This window comes from Stegodyphus dumicola, chromosome 2 (genome assembly GCF_044657685.1).
Source record: "Stegodyphus dumicola isolate Sdum_Otavi_A_Nest chromosome 2, ASM4465768v1".
In the NCBI taxonomy this organism is placed as follows: Eukaryota; Metazoa; Arthropoda; class Arachnida; order Araneae; family Eresidae; genus Stegodyphus; species Stegodyphus dumicola.
Window position 1 is genome coordinate 92,287,251 of NC_140769.1, and position 10,243 is coordinate 92,297,493.

Below are 10,243 nucleotides of genomic sequence, written 5' to 3' on the forward strand. Positions count from 1 at the left end.
TATTTGACCCGGGTATAACGTAATGAAAAGCCTGAGACTGAAACTCATTCTGAACATTAATTTGTATAATTTAATATTGTTATGTGGTTAATTTCTGTGTATAACTTTATATAGTATAAATATTTGTTTCTTTAATTATGTTATTTGTTTGTTTTCTTACGTTTTATTTGTATCAAATTTGGCTTTTGACCAAAGATTGTACTGCCCGGGATGTGCAGTCCTTGTGAGGGGGCAGTGTTACAAAATGTCCAGCCATGGTAAGATAGCTTCCTTGCAAAGCGTGTTTTAGGGTTTCCAGAAAATGGGCAAAGAAATGCAAGTTGCCATATTTGGTAAGAAATCGCCCGCATCGCGACATTTGGCTACACTAGAGATATCCCATAGACGGATGGAGGACCTTCTAGAACGAATTCTTACCTGTTTGGACCAGAATGCTCTCGAAGGCAGCCCAAAGCTGTATAAACGCTGCCTGCACGAATAGCAGTCAGTCAGCGTCTCGTCTATCGAGTTGATCACGAGTTAGTGCCTCGTCGAGTTTTATCTTGAGTGTGTTGAGCTCTGAGAATGACCGAACCGGGTCAGGAGCTATACTCGTTTTTATCCTCGAGTGCATTGTGAGTTGTAGCGTAGAGAATCTCGAGAGTATGTAGAGTTCCGAGAACGACCGAACCGAGTCGGGAGCTGTACTCTGGTGCTTTGCCCTGGAGCTGTCTTTACCGTTATAGCCTGATAGCCTGAAGCCCGTGTTGCTGATTGTTTCGGCATGTTTGTTGTAGTTTTTCAACGACTGTAAATGTGTTTTTGGAGCTGCACTGAGTAATACTGGCTAATAAATTGTGTTTTCATTCTTCATCAAGTGTTGTCATCAATCACTCTAAATCCATAAAACCATAAAGAAAACAACAATATTTTAGTTTTAGATTAAGTTAGTTATGGTAAAACACTTACCAGCGTTTTACATGGGGAAAGGAAACAAAGAAATTGATTTTTATCAGAATGGCTAAAAATCTTTACACAGATGATCAATTCCTTAATCTTTTAGCAAGTTTTTCATCGATTTTATTATCTCTCTTCTTAACCTTTTTTTTACTTATTATGTTTTTCAATTTAATAAGCTTCAAAACTTCACAGAATACTTTTATTCTAACTCAGAGTAATCAATTCTGATAAAACGTCATAATCAAATTTAAAAACTGCAGATTGCAGAATTTCTATTTCTAGTTTAAATTTAATTTTAATTTCCTTTTAATGCACTGAATTTAGTCTAAAATAATTAGGAAATTTATATTCATTTTGAATGATTTAAAAAGTCAAAGAAGACCGCCAAATATACTGGATTCAAAATTAAGAAAGCTTTCACATTTCTGAGTCGATTATGTCAAGAATCGATATACAGATTCTAATGAAATCCAGTAGAGACATAGGTTGATATAATAAATGTACACCTTGTAGTATTGTGTGGCCCCAACTTGTCAGCAACTGTGGTAGTGACTGCTAAGAACTGTAAATTTGCACAAACACGTAAGAAGGGTTTAAAGCCCTTTTTATTCCACTTTAACAATAACAGCTGCGTTCACTTGACGCTCACAAACTACGCCGACCCGGCGGTTTAACAAAAACAGAAATGTGAAACTAAAAAAATAATGACTGGATGAATAAATAACTAGATCGCTACATACGAGGCTCTGAAATCTACCGCGTTCTAAAATACAGCTGAGATTCAGCGAGTTTACTGATTAAGCAGTTGAAAGATTCAGCAAACTGCCGAGATGGGCACACAGGCCGAAACGCGCGGTTCTTAAATTTCTACCTAGCAACCTTCACGTTCGCGATTCAAGAAGCACACTTACAATCTCGTTTCCCTTCTATTTAAACTCAACTTACTTCTGGTAAATTTGAATATACTGCGCGCTCTACTACAATTTACATATTTTAGCATTGGCAATTCTAGGGCAAAGTAAAGGCTTGACAGGAAAGATAGCTTAAAATAAATGTTAGTTAAAATAAATATAAACCCTACATTTGCCGCTGCCAGAATTTGGTAAACTTTGAAGCAGGTCCTAGAAACGACCTGTTGAAAAGTTTCCATAATCTAACCTAAGACTCAAGAGCCCCGTTTAGATAAAGCAAACTTTTGCCTAAAACATTTACAATCGTTTCTGTAGATGATTAGAATACAATATATTCTTACAGGATCCTTTCTGCTGTTTGGTCTTCATCAATCAATCTTTTTCTCTTCCTTCCAGCATCTGGAAGGAATAAGTATCAGTATATTCCAAATACATTATGATTTACACTTTCTTAACACTCGATAATGTTTTCGTTTTCGATCCTTTTCTTTTCCTTAATGAACTGCTTACATTCACATTCATTCAAATATTCAAACATGAATTTAACTTTACCCTGGTTCTCCACCATGTGTGGTGTCAAACAGGAATCTTCGTGTTTTTGTATTACAACACTTCCCCTAACCACAATGATTTGTTAGAATTCAAACGACCAAACATGACACACCTTAATCCAACATACTGAAACTCGATGAGCTATGTTTAACATTCTTAAATTCAAGTGTAGGTGGAGAACCCTAAAAAACACATTCATTCTAATTTCCCCCCTCATTCATTTTTTCACATGCAGGCTTTCGCTCTAAAGCATGATTTTAACTACTGTTTAACATTTAGGTTTTAACTCGATTCTTTTGAGCATTTACTTTTAGCATCTACAATTTTATGCTTCTAGACTAAATTCTACTTTTACATAACAGTCAAGTATTTACATACATTTACAAATTTTTAATACATATGCTTTTTACAATTTACCATAAAATGAATAAGAGAAAAGTAAATTTTTACTTTACGCATTCTTCGCCAAGCTGGCGGCACTGAAACTAAATTTCTTATTAATACAAGAATACGAAGTTATTTTTATCTTCGGCCAAATTTTGGCTTTACCATAACAGAATTAGTCTTTCGACCAAACAGAAACTGCTTGTTCTTAGATTTTATACTTAAAGAAAATAATACTTTTGCCTTAGCTAAATAAATTAAAACAAAACTAAGTCTCAACCGAGACAAATTGACTTCCGTCATTCGTATTTACACATAACTTTTCAGAACAAAAGAAAAATTTATAGAAGATTTTAACTTATCTTTTGACTTTTCGATGCTTGGAACTCCGACATCCTCTTCTGACAGAATTGATCCCAAGTTACAGAATTCATGGAAGTTAATCTCCTCTTTTGGTTTCTTCGAGTTTCCTCCATGGTGACTTTCCTTTTTCGCCCTCTGTATGCCGGCCTCTTGAGGTGGTAGTCTTCGGGTTCCTGTCTTTCCCGTTTGGTCCCTGGACGGCTGGTCTTGGCAACCTCCGGTGTGGATTCTTGCTTGAATTTTTTCTGCTGGTGACAATCTTTTGTTTCCTCTTGCTTTCTTTATCTTCTCATGAACGGCGGCCTTGTTTGCTCCTGACTATCTGGCCCTGGAAGTGGTTTCCTCGACACAGATTTTCTACTGTGGGAAGTTGTACCTGGTCATTTCCTATTTACCAAAGATTCTTTACGAGGCGGCGTTGATTTCCTGAATTTCTTGAATGCTGGAGTCTGACCATTTTCCTTCCTTCTTTTCGGAACCCTAGAATGACTTGTAGAAGGGCTAGGTTCCTCTTCTGCTCTCTGCTTCTTGGCTGGTGGAGCGGGCGGCGTTAATTCTGAAATTTCAACTTCTTTTGCGCTTGAGTCCTGTAAGAAACTTTTAAGGATTTCGAAATCATTTTGATTATAATATATTTTCACTTGGTCGGGACTTGCTTTACAGGTTTCCCCTCCCTCGTTTCTTAAGGTACAATAAGACTCCTTTGATTTCCTGTATTACATAGGGGCCTTGCAATTTTGCAGTGAAATTATCTGGGGCACTTGATAAAGAAAATTTCCGCTTTAACACTTTATCACCTACTCTAAAATCTGCTTCACGGCGTTTTCGATCGTAATATAGTTTCTGTCTATTTCTTGCGGTATCCGAGTTTTTTATCGCCTGATCGATAAGTTTCTGTATATCTTTTTGTTTAAATTCTTCTTCCCTTTGTTGCACGAAGAATAATTTATCTAGTGGCGTAATTAACTTACGTCCTAAAAATAATTCTGCTGGAGTTTTTCCAGTAGTATCATGATTTGTTGTTCTTAAAGCATAAGCTAACTCATTTATGTAGCCATCCCAGCGCTTCTGATGTGTGCTAACATAGCTTCGAATTATTTTTACAATATTTTTATTAACTCTTTCTGCGATGTTTGCCCGTGGTCTATACGGAACCATTTTGATATAGCGTATGCGAATCCAGAGCAAATGTTTCCAAAAATTTGGCTAACGAATTGTTTACCGTTATCGCTAATGACTTTTATCGGTGCACCATATTTTATCGGTGTAAGAATGCATCTGCAACTGTTTTGGCTGACGCGCGTTTATGTGCAACAATTTCTGTCCACTTTGAAAAATGATCTACAATTTCTAAAAGAAAACGATTTTTATTTAACTCACGCTGGGGAAAAGGACCAAGATGATCTATGCCTAAAATTTCATTTGGAAATGTAGAGCGAATGCTATTTAAGTACCCGGCCGGGCTGTAATTAATATAATTTATTAATTGACATTGATTGCAGGACGACCTGACATACGCAGTTACTATTTTGTATAATTGCGGGAAATATACCGCCTCGCGTACCCTTTTTAATAGTCTTTCTGTCCCCTAAATGACCCGATGATGGCGCGTCGTGTAATTCCTTCAAAATGCTCAATCGAAGAGAGACTGGGATGACTGGTCTATACTCAAAATTTTCGTTTGTTGATTTCGTATAAAACAATAAATTATCTATTATTTCATAGTTTTCTGCTCTACTTCTTATTGCAGCGACATCTGTATGATCAAAGATTTCGGGGTCTTTTAAATAAGCATAAATACTTCCAAATTCAGGATCAACTTTCAATTCAGCAGTAATTGTTTCTCTAGAATCTAAAATTTTAGAAGTCAACACAGCGCATTTGAGGTCATTCCCTTCATCGTCCAGTTTTATTCGGGATAGTGCGTCAGCTACATTATTTTCTTTCCCTGGTTTATATTTAATTATTAGATTATATTCTTGAAGTTTTAAAGCCCATATTATTAATCTGCGCGTTAGTTTTTTCCTCGAGTAAAGTGTACCAACAGCCGCATGATACGAAAGGACTGTTACTGGCGCTTTACCGAAATAAACTCGAAATTTCTGTACAGCCATTAATACGGCTAATGTTTCTCTCTCCGTAGCTGTATAATTCCTTTGAGTAGAATTTACAGTTTTACTAAAAAATGCCAAAGGATGCCCATTTTGCATAAGAACCGCACCCACAGCATAGTCCGACGCATCTGCTGCAATTTCCAGGTTTTCGTCCCCCTCCGGGAATTTCAAAACAGGGGCATTGATGAGTGCTTCTTTTAACCTTTCAAATACTGTATTTGCTTCTGCTGTCCACGTATACTTACTTTTTTTACTTTTAGTTACTAACAACGGTTCAAGATTATTCGCGAAATCTTTTATGAACGACCGATAATAAGAACATAACTCAAGGAAAGAAGAAAGTTTCTTGGCGGTGTTGGGAGGTGGGAAATTCTTGATGGCTTTTATTTTTGAATCCTGCGTTTCTATACCCTTTTGCGAAATTTTATAACCCAGATATTTAAGTTCTTTTATCGCGAACTTGCATTTCGATGCGTTAATTGTAAGACCGGCCTCTTTTAATAATATAAAAATCTCTTCCAAGTCTTTAATATGTTGCTGCAACGTACTACTCGTTATAACTATATCATCTAGATAGATTAAAGTCGATTTTCCTAGGACAGGTTTTAGAACAATGTCCATAGCTCTCTGGAATGTTGACGGGGCCCCACACAGCCCAAAGGGCATGCGTAAAAATGCATAAGTGCGCGATTTTGTGATAAACACGGTTTTATGCCTATCTTCTGGTCTCATAGCTATTTGATAGTAGCCAGATGTTAAGTCCAAAGTAGTCACGTATCTCGTAGACTTAATCTTTCTAATAATTTCCTCTATAACCGGCTAAGGGTAAACCGGTAACTTAGTAATACTAATGAGTTTTCTGTAATCGATAGCAAACCTCCGAGCCCTTTTATCCGAAGGAGGGAAATCGTTCTTTTTCCTACATAGTACGACTAGACTCGCGTACTCACTATTTATGGGCGTTATTATCTGGTTCTGCAGCATTTCCTTAATGTGTTCCTCAATAATTTGTTCTTTCGGTTGATCATACCTGTAGGGTTTAGTCCTACAGGGTTTATCGTAAATTCTAGTATCTAATGCTTTACAAGCATAGTGTATCTGTTTTTACATTGTGTATCAATTCTGTAAGCATTATGTATATAAAAAGCGCTGCATATCTATTCAAATTAAATAAGTATTGTGTACCTGATATAATGTATTGCATAATGTATTCTCCAGAGTAAAGTTTCATCTGTAATTACTATATCATCTAATAACAAAATTTAATATTCTACAGTGTGCCTGCATGCTTTATGTATGTTTATTTGCGCATTTTACATGTCATATGTGATCTAAATGTGTCTAAATGATCTAAATGTGTCTTTAGTGTAAGTGTATACTATATATTAGCTTAAATATGTTTCATTATAAGTATGTGTTTTACTTGTATAAGTGTGTGCAAACTAGTATCTAATTTCTATTTTTATATAATGTGCTTACATGTTTTATATGTGTTATATATGTGCTTTTATATGTGTTTTACAAGTGTTTTGTATGTATCTTTATATGTGCAATTGTATGTACTTGTATGTGTATGTATATGCTGTAATTAGTGTCTAACAGTGTCTAAAAACCAAGATGTAACAAATCATCCGCCTATCGATCAAAACTAATGTATTCCTAAGACGCCTCTGTATGGCCATGTACAACTACGTAAAATTCTTCAATAAACTCCCAAGGTGGCCTCATGAGGCTCCTGGGAGTTGCTGCCACTAGATAGGGGAGGGCGCGGGACATATGCCTGTTTACCTCTGTCAAACATCAGGCGTCCCCGTCCTCCGTCACCTGTCACCACCTGTATTTTTAATGATAATTTCCCGATACATTGACAGGTTTTTCCTTGGGCTGCTATAATTTCTGTGTTTTTATTTTTAAATAACCGTAACCTATTAAAATTCTTCTTGAAAAATTTATCACTCATAAAATTACCTTCTGCTCCTGCATGAATGAGGGCTTCCACTGGTACATCGCCAACCAGAACTTGTATAATTGGTAATTGTGAATTCTTTACCACGACAGTGTTTAGGTATCTTCTTGAGGGATTTTTCGAAACTTCCGGGGTCTGGACCCTCGCTTTTACAGGCCCCTCTACTCGTTTAAAGCTTTCTTTTCAACTTCAGTGTTTTGGGTACGCGAACGGTTGTTTTCAATTTTCTCTTTTGCGCCTTGACCTTCTAGCTTCGATGAGTTGGCTTGATAGCTCTTTCCCCCATAAGAACGATTTGTGTTACCGGTCTGTTGATTTTAGAATTGCCTTCGGGGACCTTGAGATTTTTCCGCTATTCCGCCCCTCTAGATTTTTCCGCTATTCGACGGTTTTGGAACCTGACCGTCAACTCGAAGAGTTCTGCAAGGTGCTTGGATTTCGGATTTCCAAGTAATCTTGGACAGCAGGTAGCAATCTTGGTAAAATTATTTCAATTATCTCCGTGTCGGGTTTCTTTCCATACAGCATGTCTGTCAGCTTAACTTTTCGCAGAATAAAGTCCGTCAAATCTTTCATATTACGTTGATAAAAACTATAAAGTTCAGTTTCTAGCTTTGCTCGGTCTTTCACTATGGGGAAGGCCTTTAATAATGATATTTTTAAATTTTCAAAGGTATATGTTTGGCCTCCGAATTCTCCTAATAAAAAATTCCATATACTCTTCCACCATAGTGAGGCCTGACCTCTTAGTGCAGACGTGGCAATGGCAACTTTTTGTCTTTCAGGCACAGGGTATAACTAGAAGTGATTTTCGAGGCCTTCTAAGAATATCGCCACCGAATTTTTTCCGTCGAAATTAACGGTTGGCTTGATAGATGCTTTCATCGTTTGGACCAAGTATCCAAACCCTTCTAACTGGTTCGCCATTTCTTGCTGTTGGAGTTTTACAGGAGCTTCCATCCAGTTATCGGCCATCTGAGTTCGTAAGATGTTGGGGCGCCAATGTAGTATTGTGTGGCCCCAACTTGTCAGCAACTGTGGTAGCGACTGCTAAGAACTGTAAATTTACACAAACACGTAAGAAGGGTTTAAAGCCCTTTTAATTCCACTTTAACAATAACAGCTGCGTTCACTTGACGCTCACAAACTACGCCGACCCGGCGGTTTAACAAAAACAGAAATGTGAAACTAAAAAAATAATGACTGGATGAATAAATAACTAGATCACTACCTACGAGGCTCTGAAATCTTAACTAACTTAACCGCGTTCTAAAATACAGCTGAGATTCAGCGAGCTTACTGATTAAGCAGTTGAAAGATTCAGCAAACTGCCGAGATGGGCACACAGGCCGAAACGCGCGGTTCTTAAATTTCTACCTAGCAACCTTCACGTTCGCGATTCAAGAAGCACACTTAAAATCTCGCTTCCCTTCTATTTAAACTCAACTTACTTCTGCTAAATTTGAATATACTGCGCGCTCTACTACAATTTACATACTCTAGCATTGGCAATTCTAGGGGAAAGTAAAGGCTTGACAGAAAAGATAGCTTAAACTTAAAATAAATGTTAGTTAAAATAAATATAAACCCTACAACCTTACAACAGTCATGGTACACACATATGATTGTGCATAAGGCTTTATCAGTGTAGGAAGGTCTAAACCAGATGTTACAAAGTTGAAAAAAAGGAAGCAAATAGAAGGTATTGTACCTTCAAACCATCATACAAATGTCATAATGTGACTTCGTACAGGAAATAACATAGTTTATGAGTCCTTGTGACTGTCAGCCCCACTCCCATAGCAACAATTGTTGGCTATTGGACTTTTACTGAGACTGGCTAGCTTGTTATTGGAAACTGCTACTATCTGGAGATTCTGCAGCCATATCTAGAATTCATACTGGAAATGATGCAGTTTATGAATCCCTGTGGCTGTCAGATTCCCTCCCACAACAATGCTGTTTTTAAGGATGTAGTCGGAAAAGTGAGGATATTAACTGGGTACACTGGCCAGCCCTATCTGCAGATCTTAACTATAGAACATGTCTGGGACACTCTTGGAACAAATCTGCAACTTAATCTTATCCTTCTCAGAACCCTACAGGATGTGAAAAAATTTTACTGCAGAAGTGGGACCAGCTGCCACATGGGCTAACAAACTGCCTTATTTCCAGTACGTAGTATCATTGTGAAAGTTGTATGATTGTTAGTGGGAACCTTTACCCCTATTGGCCAATTTTTGTGTTTGATATTGCAACCTCAGTTTTAGACTTTCCTACACTGATGCACCTTATGAAAGATCTTGCACTTACGCCATGATTTTTTTCTGGTATTATATTAACTTAATTCCATACCAAATACCAAATTTCATTAAAATTCGCCCCAGTTAAGTGTGAAAATTCTCTTAACAGTGAACACCGGTGTAGATTGAAAGAACTTTTATTAAGCCCATGAGTAAGCCTAAAAGATTTTTTGAGGAAAAAAAAAAAAAAAAAGATTGATGTCAGATTCGCTTATTTTGTACAGATACTCTTTCAATTTGCGTGGAAGTAATAGAATGAGGGTTAAATCTTGTTCAAATTTCCAGGCTAAGGATATTACTATTATTATGATTAAATACTTGTTTCTTCAGCCATGTCTATCAACCTTTGTAACAAGTCTGCTCTGAATAGTGCAACTGGAAGTGTTATTTACCAGATAGCAAAATCAATTTTGAACAGTTTTTTGTTGAATTTCTGTTTCTTGAGGAAACTAAAAGTACATCATGTTGTTGATCATCTTGGCTTTCTGCTTCAGTCATCTATGGTAGAAGTATTCATTAAAAGATCATCTGGATTAAGTTAGCCTTGGTTCAGATTATTCATAATTTGAATAATATGAACAAGGGCTTGTCTGTCTGCTGGACCAAACATACACACGGATTTTTTTGGATTTTTCTTGCTAAGCATCCCAGAACAAATTTTTCTTTTTCCTGCATTTCACATATTCATTAGCCCTCTTACTTACACTCTTA